The sequence below is a fragment of the Triticum dicoccoides genome, chromosome 2B (genome assembly GCF_002162155.2).
Source record: "Triticum dicoccoides isolate Atlit2015 ecotype Zavitan chromosome 2B, WEW_v2.0, whole genome shotgun sequence".
Taxonomy (NCBI): domain Eukaryota; kingdom Viridiplantae; phylum Streptophyta; class Magnoliopsida; order Poales; family Poaceae; genus Triticum; species Triticum dicoccoides.
The window spans coordinates 622218574-622231375 of NC_041383.1; the positions used below are offsets into that span (position 1 = coordinate 622218574).

Consider the following 12802-nt stretch of genomic DNA (forward strand, 5'->3'; position numbering starts at 1 on the left):
ACCGCTAGTGAGGCAAGTCCTTCGTGGGCGACGGCCATGGTGGAATAGACAAGGTTGCTTCTCCGTGGACCCTTCGTGGGTGGAGCCCTCCGTGGACTCGCGCAACCATTACCCTTTGTGGGTTGAAGTCTCCATCAATGTGGATGTACGATAGCACCACCTATCGGAACCACGAGAAAAACATCTGTTTCTCCAATTGCGTTTGAATCCTCCAAAACCCTTCCCTTTACATTCTTGCAAGTTGCATGCTCTACTTTCCGCTGCTCATATACTCTTTGCATGCTTGCTTGCTATTGATTGTGAATGTTAAACTTGTGCCTAAACTCCACTTAAACTTAAAGAAGTTAAAAACTGCAATTTTGGTACTTAGTGTCTAATCACCCCCCCCCCCCTCTAGACACCTCTTCTCAAGGCCCTACAGAGTGCGCATCTTGTCGCAGGAGGAAATCATGCCAGGAGCCAGGTTCAGGAGCCAGGTGCGGGCACCGTCCTTGAGAGCCATGGGAAACCAGTTCGCCATGACCTTCTCGTCCCCGTTGGCGGCTTCGATGCCCAGCTCATAGAGCTGGAGGAACTCCGCAGGGTCAGGCCCTCGGGTGGCGTCTGGATCGGCAGCAAGGTTAGCCAGGTCGACATTTGGATCGGCAGCCGGAAGCTCGAGGAGGGAGAGGCGTCCTTCCTCAGCCCTGGCGCACTTGGTCGCCAAGTTGATCAACTCCAGGGATGTGCACAGGTCTTCATGGATTGCTAGCTCCTCTTTCATCTTCATGTCACGCACACCGTCAGAGAAGGCTGAGATGATGGCTTGCTCAGTCACCCTGGGGATCTTGAGGCGAGCGTTGTTGAAGCGTTGGATGTACTTTTGCAGGGTCTCTCCTGGCTGTTGCTTGATGCAGCGCAGATCACTCATGGCCGGGGGCCGATCACGAGTGCCCTGGAAGTTGGCGATGAAGCGAGTGCGCATCTCGTCCCAAGAGGAAATCGTGCCAGGAGCCAGGTTCAGGAGCCAGGTGCGGGCACTGTCCTTGAGCACCATGGGAAACCAGTTCGCCATGACCATCTCGTCCCCGTTGGCGTCTTCGATGCCCAACTCGTAGAGCTGGAGGAACTCCGCAGGGTCAGTCGTGCCATCGTAGCGCGGGGGCAGATCTGTCTTGAACTTGCCCGGCCAGGCCACGCTGCGCAGCTCGGCGGTGAAGGCACGGTAGCCTGCAATGGCCACTGGAGGCCTTTGGTGGCGAAGGGCTTGATCTTGGAGGTCTCCGCGCGCCGCCGCCAAGAGCAGCGCGGGGTCTTGGCGCGCTGGAGCAGGAGCGCGGTCATGACGTGCCGGTGCGGGGAGCACACGGGCAGTTTCTTGAGGACGAGGGATCTCTTGGCAACTCTTCTCTTGTTGTGCTGGCGCTGGACAGAGCGGGTCCCGTCCAGGGGTTGCGCGCCTTGGGGCCAGGGCGCCTTCTTGAGGGGGAGGAGGCTGAGGCGCCTCCGGAGCTGCGTTGCCCGTGCAGGGCGGGGGGCGATGCAGCGAGAGGGATGGTGCGGGAGAGCCCCCTGCGGCGCTGATGAGCTCGGTGATGCGAGCGAGCCTGTCATCGTAGAGGTCGTCGATGGGACGGTAGTGCAGGAGCTCTCATGCTAGGAGAAGCAAGGCGTGCGCGTCCGCGGGGGTGCGACGGGCGTGGGACGACAAACCGGCTGGAGTCAGCGATGGGGTGGCGGTGCGGCCTTCTCGCCGCACCGAGGGATGCAGAGACGACGCCTGCTGCTCGTTCCCCGCCGGGCCGGTGGCGGTGTGGGCGGCAGGCGACGAGGAACGACGGGGAGGCCCTCCGACGGGGGCCGTCTGGGTGACGTGGGCCGCGAGGGCGGCCCAGCGCTCGGCGCAGGCTCGACAAGCGTCAGACATGGATGCGACGGACGATGAAACGCAAGACGGCGGAAGGCGTGATTCCGGCGCACCCCTGCCTGGCGCGCCAAATGTCGGTTCGGGTTCCGGCAGATCCTTAAGGTTCGAACTCTGGGGTGCGCGCGGAGATCACTCTTCTACCAAACTCATGTCTCGTCGCCTCGCAAAGGATCTAGGCTATACGAAGAACAACACAAGGGACGCAAGGTTTATACTGGTTCAGGCCACCATGGTGGTGTAATATCCTACTCCAGTTGTGGTGTGTGGATTGCCTCGGGGGATGATGATGAACAATACAAAGGAAGAACAGCCTCGCGAGGGGTGTTCTTTTTGGGTGGATCTGATGATGCTCTCTACTGCGATGGCTTGCCCTATTTATAGAGCGAGGCCCTGGTCCTCTTCCCAAATATTGAGCGGGAAGGGTGCCAACAATTGGCCATTTTAAACGGGAACATCTAGTACACTTATCCTGACTAAAGTTGGTCCTCGCCTGCCAAAGACTTTGACGATGACGCCTTCCTGGGCTCCACGATGACCTCCATCCTGCCGTTCTGCTGGTCTTGGTCTTGTGCACCGAAACGGTAGCCTTTCCTTGATACCTTGGCCTGCGCTTGCCCCCTTTACACCAAAGAGGAAATAAGGACACTGCGCAGGTCGGTGCCCGCCAGTCGCCCGCCTGGCTTCGGTCGTCATGGCTTGCGTCACGGGCACCTCGTGAGGTACCCCGCCTTGATCTCTCCGCCTCCTCGCGAGCCAGCCTGACGAGGCTGCCCCTGAGGAAGCTTCCTGTCATCCGCCCCGCGAGGCTTGGCCCCTCGTGAGGGTCTTGAGCTTGTGTTGACGAAGGTGGGCTGTACTGGGCCACTCCTTGAGCCACGCTGCAGGCCGCAGGCAGGCAAGTCGGGGTACCCCCGTTCCCAGAACGCCAACAGAAACCACCTAAGTGCTCCATAACCAGCAGTATATCTCCGGCTCCTCCCCTTGGTCATGCAAGAGTATTCGTCGGCCTGATGAGACAATGCTCATCATCAGCGCCTAGCTCTTTGGTGGCTGTGACCTCTAGAAGGCTTCCCAATGTACTCTTCTGTCCAGGATTGGAGAGTCTCTTGCTGCTGTTGCCCAGGCGAGCACTTCCGACGGCCGAGTGATCTGATTCGGTGCAATCAATGAGATCTCGAGCTCCGAGGCATGGACCATGGTTCGTGTCACCATTTTCTGAAGAGAATCTGAACCTCTCTCGGCACCCTCATCCTCAACGCCAGATCTTGCAGATACTCTCTGATCATCAATTCCTCTTTGCTCTTGTCCAAATCACGTTGTGTTGTGCTCGCATTCATGGTGGAGGTGGTAGGCGGAGTGAGTGTGTGGACTACTCACCATGTCGTTCTCCCTATCCTCCCAGCACATGCCATCCCAATAAATGCAGTCCATCGCCATTGCTACTCCACATACCTGTGATGCCAAGGTCCTAGAATGACACTGTTGCAGGTCACACCCACACCCCTCAGTCCAATGCTTGATTTGGGGACAAGTACGACCAAGGATCCACCTCCTGCGACTCTGATGGGGCGCCAGATTGTAGCCGCCCAATGAGGCACTCCCACCTTGCATTGCGCCTGGGATCCCCACATCTGGCTTCCTGCTTCGCCCAATTGATGAAGGCCGCTGGCGGGGCAGTTGGATTTGGCATTATGCCCTTCTCCTTCCTAGTGCCCTCGAAATAGATCCGTCGAGCCAAGTTGAGAAGCTCGTGATATGCTATGTTACCTACACATCTGAGATCTCCTTGATTGGAAGGATTTCACAGATGGATCTGATTCTGCCGCTACATCTTGATCAGCCTCCTTCCATTCCTGCACACATAGGATCCACGTGGCTCTGTCGTCACGAATCCACAATGTCCGCTCCATCCATCTCCGTGCCCTTGTCGCCGGCAGCGTCGCCGGTGATACCGACCCAATCAGTCGAAGCATCTTCGGGAATGACTGGTACATGAATGGGAGTGGCATCTGCGACACCGTCAAGCCCGGAGAAGGTGGCGACCATGCGGATCTGGTAGCACGAGGCATGGAGGGGGCAAGGGAGCGCGGAGGCCGATGCGAGCGGGGGGAGGGGGGCACAGTGACGGCTGGTGCGGGGGCGTGGCGACGACGAGCGATGGTAGGTGGGAAGAGGTCGCGGGAGCGGTCATTCGAAATCTCCCCCACATATTCAAATTTGCATCATCTATTGGAGATGCTCTTACATCTGGGATCTCGGTTCTGCTCATTCCAAATGTTCCAGGCGAAGCATAGCACAACTGCTGCCTTATTTTGCTGCCCGTAGGAAAAGCTTCTCCACCAAGATGTGATACAGGTGAACGGCAAGGTAGCTTCTCTAGCGCGGAGACGATGAGCAGTTGGCAGTCTATTTTGATCGCCTGTTAGGGAGCATGATGATGATCTTTTGCCACACTTCCTTCGCAAATGGGCAGGAACAGATCAGATGAGCGGCTGTCTCAACCTTTTGATCGCAGAGGGAGCAGGTGTTGTTGTGTTCACATTCTCTCTTGCGGAGACGATGAGCAGATGGCACTCTATTTTGAGCTAGCAGCCAAGCAAAAAATTTGTTTTTCCCTTCACCTTTACTTTCCAAATGGCATTTAACTCTAGCTTTGCAATGGTTCTGACGAATTGAGTACCTGCTACTTTTAGTGTTGGGTCTAAACTGAGGGAGTAATCTGCTCACCTGTTAATTTCCTAACGGAAGTATTCCCTCCATTCCCTTATATAAGGCCACAAACTCAAATTACAGGTACCAAGGTAAAATTTAATGACTGCTTTGCAAGTTCTTTTTTTTTTTCGTTTACTGGGATCATTAATACGTCCGCATGCATGCAAGGAAGGAATTAGAAGGAAGTAGCAAATGTCATTATGACTACATGCATGTAAGTATTAAAACATTTGATACTGCTAGAAAATATCATTAATTTTTGCCTCGATTACAATTAGTGGCCTTGTATAGATGCAAATTATATTTTTCATAGTGACCTTATAGAAGGGAATGGAGGGAGTACATTTGTTATCATGATCCAAGTATGAAAGCACACTTCTAGACCAATTTCGGTTTCAGGCGTATTCTCGGGAGCATTAGAACACAGCTGAAACTGAAAGACCGAAATTGCAAGACGCACTCCAACAATGCAGCAGTTTTAACCCACATTTTTTGTGTGGGGGTTTTAACCCACATATATTTTTGAGGCGATTTAACGCACAGATACGGGCAGCCGTTTTAACATCTATCATTAATTTTTGTCCACATATATTTTTGAGGCGATTTAACGCACAGATACGGGCAGCCGTTTTAACGCACATATATTTTTGAGGATTAACAAGACATCCAGAATCTATGGAGCAAATTGTTTTTAAATTAGAAACAATTATGACATTTTGTTTTCTCACGGAATATCAGATATGATGTGGTGGTACTGAACTCGTGAGACGACGCGATAGCGTTTGTGCGACAGGCTCCAGACAGGTGCGCCCAAAAGCCAAATTTACTTGCACTTTTGCGCTTTTGCACAGGCAAACATCATCTGATTAGTCTTTTCCGGGTGTTGAAATGTCCCATTCGGACCCATCATCGATACCCAGTGCGCTCTGCTCGCTGCTCAGGGGAATTAATACGTCCACTCAAGAGTAGTTCACTGACAGTACTATTATTCACCGAAGCAAAGTACTACTCAAAAGGTGGCGTGCCAAGAAGAAAATACCAAAACGTGAAAAAGACTGAGCTGCCGTCCTAATTTAAAAACACTCTAACTTGCAACGAGATGCGACAATCTTCACTAGTCACTGCTTACTCGTCGTGTGGCCAGCACAAGTGTCAGCACGAAACCGTGTGGTATTTGGCCTGATGCAAATCGATGCGCGTACGATCCCCTCCCATACACAATATAAATAAAATATCAGACATGACCCATACCTCGCGACTTGCAAGCGCAGGCGCAGCTGTCTTGAAATGATGTGAACGAGACACGTAACAAGTCAACCAGCGCGGTCAATGCTTTGTAGCAATAGTAACTTATTACAATCTGGGCACGGATCGGCCAGGAACAAGACGGCACAATCCCATCGGACACGATCCTGATCAAGCCTTTTACCAAACTGCTCTGCTTTGTCAAATATACTACTCCTATAAAACGGTGCCTTTTTTATCTACGCTTTGTCAAAGGCTTGCACTTTTGCACTTTAATTAGCTACAGGCTCGCATGAGATCCAATGAACTTGAAACGTCCAAACCTGGGTCCCTCTGTGAACCCAAAGAACAATTAACAGCTCTGACCTCGGCGCCATTTCTGATCGTCCTTAATTAGTGGGGGTAGGCTTCCGCAATCCACATCCGACGATAGTCGTCGATCCGGTCCCAAGATTTTAACTAGTAGATTGCGATCTCCTTGATGGTTCTTCTTCAAACGGATCTTGTTCAGGTTAGGCCCGGCGCCGGCGTACAAGCACGGGTAGAACCGAAAAACATGTGCAGGTCGCGTTCGCGTCCACGACAGAGGATCGCATCGTACCGGCTTCCATGTGGCATGGTTTCCACGTATACGTATACCTAATCCAGCGACATGGAGTACGCTGGCCGCTTGGAGTTTCCAGCCTTTGCCTTTGCCTTTACCTTTGCCTTGTGTAGTCGTGTAGATGTCGCCTAACAGTCAGGAGCAAAGCGCAGCACGGTACCTATTTCCGGACTGACCGGACTCGTTGACTTCGCGGCGGCGAATTCTCAGCCTGTCTTCACTCCGGGTCGATCTCTGTCAGGGCAGCATGTCCGGTGAAAACCCGGCCTGGCCGCCATTACTCGTACGTCCGTCCTGCCTCCTGCGGCCGTGACCCGACATGTCGTTTGTCACCTTCTCTCAAAGGTCACTTTCCTCCTCCCCTTGCAACTTGCCCGGAAGCACGTCGAGCAGACACCGATCGACGGGGGGCCGGTCCTTGATGGTTAACGGGGAGCATCCGGCTTGACCTGCCCAAAGTAAACGCATAGGGTATTTCAGCTGCGCGCTTTATCTGGCCACAGAATCGAACCAAAACCCATATACTAGCTGATATCTGACACGCGGCAAGCGTATGTTTGCAGTGCACATCTTGGGCACAAACAAGATCCCCGAGGCGACAGCGCCACCAGCCTCCCAGCGGGAAGGTCAGGTCTTCCATAACGCGTAAGCCTCGGCTTCCGCACGAGCAGACGCGCGCGCGGCTCTCCTTTTATATAGGAGTATGTAGTATCTGAAGCGAAGCAGCATCTCTCGCCGTAGCCAGCCTAGCAGACTCTCTCGAGCTGGAGAGGATACGATCCTACGGAGCGGAGAGTGAACCGTCGATCCCTCGAGCTTTCTGCAGTTGAGCTTCCATGGGGAACTGCTTCGGCTCCGAGGAAGCCGAAGTGGAGGCCGTCAAGCAGTCACCAGGCCACGAGCACGGACATGGACGCCCCCAAGGTAAACACAAACTTCTTCCCAGTGCCATTTTGCAGGCGTTTGTCTTTGGCATGGAAACCATTGGCTTTCGACCTTCAGATTTGCTTTGCCCATTCAATTCCGCGTGGCTCACTCGCTAATTTCCTGTTCGCATCATCAGCGATTGCAAGCCGCGGTCCTCCTCCCATGGCAGCGCCCACGGCCCACGTCGCCGTGGGCGGCAGGAGGTCCCCGGGCTCGTCGTCCATGAGCAGCGTCACCACCCGAAGCACCAGCGCCAGCACGTCGGCGGGCGGCGGCGCGCACGAGGGGGCGGCGTGCCCGGAGCCGGAGGGCAGGATCCTGGAGGCGCCCAACCTGCGCGTCTTCACGTTCGCGGAGCTCCGGGCGGCGACGAGGAACTTCAAGCCGGACACGCTGCTGGGCGAGGGCGGGTTCGGGCAGGTGTACAAGGGGTGGGTCGACGAGAAGACCATGAACCCGGCGCGCAGCGGCACCGGCATGGTCATCGCCGTCAAGAAGCTCAACCAGGAGAGCCTGCAGGGCCTCGAGGAATGGCAGGTACGCACCACTCCACCTACCACCAGCTCAACTACATCCATCGCCATTGAAGCCGAGTCGTTAGCTCATAGAGAAGTGAAAGAAAGGCGCGCACGCGATTCAGCGGTCCATTTTTTTGACAATCCGGCCCAGAAATGCCGAGAGGATATGCCGCTAACTAGCTTGAGCTTACAAAATTGGTTGCCGGCACCAATAATTGCGTCCGTGGCTAGACTAGAGCCAGTTCCACACGGCGCGTTCACATGGCCAGACGGTCAGACCATCTCTTTCAGATGTTCATACATTTGTATACACTGTACGAAGTTGTTAATTCGCTGGAGAGTACTGACCACACCTCACGTGACACATAAATTAGTAGCTGTAGTACCACGCTGCTGTGCAGGTTGGTGCCGTCCTGGTCTGCCTCCTGCTTCCCATTTCTCGCTGAAATCCGCAGAAATGTGGGCGCAGATCATCGTTTGTCGCTAGGCCGAGCGGGTTTACGGCTGTTTGCCATAGCCCGCTATTTAAAACTATGATCTAACCCGTGTGATGGGATTTCCTTTTGCAGTGTGAAGTGAACTTTCTGGGGAGGATATCGCACCCGAACCTGGTGAGGCTGCTGGGGTACTGCCTGGAGGACAGGGAGCTGCTGCTCGTCTACGAGTTCATGGCCAAGGGCAGCCTGGAGAACCACCTCTTCAGAAGTGAGTGCTCCTCTCCTATCGCTGCAGTTACCACACTTGTTCGCCTGATCTTGGCATTATTTTTCATGTCCGTTTCTCTGTAACTTCACCCGTCTGGTTTGACGTCGACTGGGCTGACCTCTTCTGACAACGATCTTGGGTTGTCTACGCTAACTAAATATGTGATGGGATGGTCTACTCGCAAAAGCCAAATAAACTAAGGTGAAGGTGATGTGTTTGTCATCACCAAAGTGCTAGTATGAGATTATTTCCTCAGTAGTGCCAACCGATAGTATAACGACATGACATAAACTGGGACCTGGGCATGCATGACCCGGTCCCGGTCCCGGTACCCGGACGGTGGTGATTAGGACCCCCGGGCAAAAGACAAAAAGGGCCGTCCGGTTTGTATCGTACGCCCAGAGCCCACTTGTCTAAAAAACAAATAAGATTGTTGACATCATCTTTTTTATTCCCCTTTAAGAAACATGCAAGAGTTTTCCCCCTAAATAAAGAGAAGTGGTAACATAATTTGAACAGCCAATTTAATCTTGGGTACCATCAAAGATGTTCACGTTAACTTGTGTTATTGTGTGTACAAACTCTAAAGTTTTCATGATTATATTTTAATGTCTATCCTTCCTTGAATTAGTGTAATATTTCCTATGAGTTACAAGCAAACTAGTGAAAATTGGGAAATTCATGAACACAATTATAATTTCCAATAATTCTCAAAAGGATATTTTGTCTCCATCCGAAGAGTAAAAATGGCCAAGCCTAGAAAGGGTGGGCAGCAACTTGCTGGATTTCAAAGCCCAACAATTGTTGTGGACAATACAGGCCTATATATACTTTTTTTCCTCTTATAAATGTACTTTTTTATGGCCTACCTATTACTTTGAGTAACGCTAAAAAAAACTATTACTTTGAGCACGAGAAGTTACAAAAATTGCACGCCTTAAATTTATAAAGAAAAAAAATACACGCCTTAAAATGGGTGTAAACGCGGACAGGGAGGTTATAAGCTCAAATTCAGCCTTGTGAACAATAAATTCAAAAAGTAGTTAAAAAATTGGGAACAAACATTGTTGAACATTCTACATACCTGCAAACTTCCATGAAGAAAAAACATTCACAGTGCTCTTGGCAAAAAAAAGCTAAAAAGACTATTAAAAAACATTTTGTAGAGCTGATTTTGTTGTGTTTTTCCTAGTCCACCACATATGTGATTTCATCACAAAAATTTGCGCACGGGCAAAGAACTAAGTAATGCTTGTTGTAACAAAAAGAATCTATTTTATGTATTTACTGTTCATAGCATTAGCATATGAGCTCGACACTAGAAGGACATTGTTAGTATAATTGTGCCTTATTAGTTGAAGCACATTAAACCAAGATGATGAAATTAACATGCATTTTGTGCTCGCAGAAGGTGGATCTTTCCAGCCCATCCCATGGGGCCTACGGCTCCGGATCGCCATCGACGCCGCGCGTGGCCTCGCCTTCCTGCACTCATCGGAGAAGCACGTCATCTACCGAGACTTCAAGGCTTCAAACATCCTCCTCGACACGGTATGCGACGCCTCTCCATTGCAACAAACCAAGAAACAACGAAGTTCCACGCGCGAGACCTAATCTATATCCCGCTCTCCTCATCATCATGCAGAACTACAACGCCAAGCTCTCGGACTTCGGCCTGGCGAGGAACGGCCCCACCGGCGGCGACAGCCACATCACCACCCGCGTCATGGGCACCTACGGCTACGCGGCGCCGGAGTACATCGCGACGGGCCACCTGTACGTGAAGAGCGACGTGTACGGGTTCGGCGTGGTGCTGCTGGAGATGCTGACGGGCCTGCGGGCGCTCGACACGGCCCGGCCCGCGCAGCAGCTGAACCTGGTGGACTGGGCCAAGCCGTACCTGGCGGACCGGCGGAAGCTCCCCCGCTCGTGGACCCGCGGCTGGAGGGGCAGTACCCGTCCAAGGCCGCACTGCGGGCCGCGCAGCTCACGCTGAGCTGCCTCGCCGGCGAGCCCAAGAACCGGCCCTCCATGGCCGAGGTCGTCACGGTGCTGGAGGAGATCGAGCGGATTCGGCCTCGGCACCGGCGCGCGTCGCCGGAGGAGGACAGGGAGAGCAGCAGCAGCGCGTCGTCTCGGAGCGCGCACCACGGACGCCGGCACCAGCAGCAGTCGCCACGGCCGAGGTCCGGGTCGGACGGCGCCCGGAGCGGCCAGCCGTCTCCTCGAGTGAGATGACGATAGCCCCGAGATGACTGACTGAGCGAGATCTCTCTCCCCGATCAGATCCCTTCCTTTCAAGATCTCTCTCCTTTAGCGTGATTCGGCGCGGGTTTTTTGGCCCAGTTTTCCATGTCTTGGGCTTCTCCTGGGCACGTTTCATACTTTCGGCCCACCGTTTCAACGATGTGCAAAGTGAGGCAGGTCTGGGAAATGATGGAGAGAGCCTAGTTCTGATCCAGAATCCAGCATCGACATGTCTATCTCATTTCATCAAGTTTGCCTAAAAAAACAAACACATTTCATCCAGTTAACACACGCACATGCGTCTACTAATTGCTCTTGTAGGGCGCCAATGTTGGAATGATGCTCCCTTCTCCTTGATCCAGTATCTGCAAAACTAATTGATGCACCCTCGTTGTACCAAAGCAAACCTTTTTTTCTTTTTTTCTTTCTTTTTCGGGTTATCTTAGATTTTGATGTATATAACTAGTTTATATGTGACAAAAAGTACTTGTTGTAGATTACATGATATATGGAGGTCCTGAACGGAAGCATGGATGTATTAGCTCCCAGCTGATTGAATTTAATTTGAATGCACAGTTGCGCCTGTTCGGTGAGCAGGATTTGGGAATGTTTATGGGAGCTAGTGCATATCCAAACAATGTACTGTTATTACTGTACGTACATGTGCGCGCTGTCTACAGTCCACACCGCAGAGAAATGTAGCGCGACAGCGTGCATGATGGGAATCAAGTTCGATCTCTCCCGCTTAAAGAAGCCGGTAACCATGTACTGTGACACATTGACCGCCCAATTTACAGCTTCATTGAATTTTTGTCCGTGCGCTCTTCAAGGGCATGGCCTATTCCACCTCTGAACATTTCCATCTCTACACGCGAATGTGCAGTCACATGCTCTGATCACGTACTGCTCGCCCATGCAACTTGGTCTCGGGTGCCACCTCGCGCAAGCTGCTGCACTAGCTGATGCATGAACGGGAATCTTATCCGATATCTTCGTGACCCGCATGATAGATTTGTAAGCTCACTTGATGGTGAAGTTGGAGCCATCAAGCAACATTCTCCGGTCTAGCCACCGTTGAGAGTCGCACAAGAAAAGTGTCGCCCGACTCCTTGGCCCTCCTCCTCCGGCGGTGCTGCCGTCGTGAGCGAGCATGGGGAAGTTAGCCAGGTCTCTCCTCCGTCAAGTAGGTGTAAGATTAGGTTTAGGACTGAGTCTAGGTTTGCCTCTATGGCGTTTGACGTGATGTCGAGTTGGAGCTTCGTCCAGGCGTCCTCGAGCAGCGCCTGGCGGCTGGTTCTCTCCCGAGGTGAGCTTCCATGGTGGAAGTCGACAGCGGGTGGTAGATCTGGTGATAGCTCCCCTAATAAGCTCGAATCTTTCCCTGATCTGGAGGATCTCCGTCGCCTTGTTCCATTTGTTCGTCGCTGTCGTGGAGATGGGGGCAGAAAGTGGAGGAGGTGGAGCGCAAGTTTGTTTCGATTAGGTTTGTGCATATTCTCATCGGTGCTTGGAGTGGAGCTACGGCGCCCACTGGAGCTGCCGGTCTCCGACGCCTCCCCGGTGACCTTTCTGGCCGAAGGGCGGCCTGGTGAAGCCATGCTGGCTTCGTTTCTTCCTCCTGGCTTGATGCCATTTGAGAGGCAGTTGTTCAACTTCAACATGGAGTCCTCTTCTTCCATCTTTGTCCGGAGATGGAGTAGTGGCGGTCCGGTGATCCCAAGTGGTCACGTCCCCGGTGATGGCCGGACTGGATCTACGCTGGAGTTGAGCATTGGACCCGATTGTAATCTTAATCATCAGGATGGGGTCCTCCTTGTTAGTTTCAGGGACTATGATGTAATTTCCTTTTCTTTTGAGTCCTGGTATGAGCTCTGTACTGCAGCCGCTGATAGTTAATGGATGCTCTGGGTCCTTCCGGACCCTTTCTCTGTTCAAAAA

The 12802-nt window shown here is 52.6% G+C and overlaps 1 pseudogene; it reads left to right on the plus strand.

Moving 5' to 3' along the window:
- Nucleotides 1–7080: 7080 nt before the first annotated feature.
- On the plus strand, nucleotides 7081–11426 carry LOC119365209 (annotated as a pseudogene).
- The last annotated feature ends 1376 nt before the right edge of the window (nucleotides 11427–12802 follow it).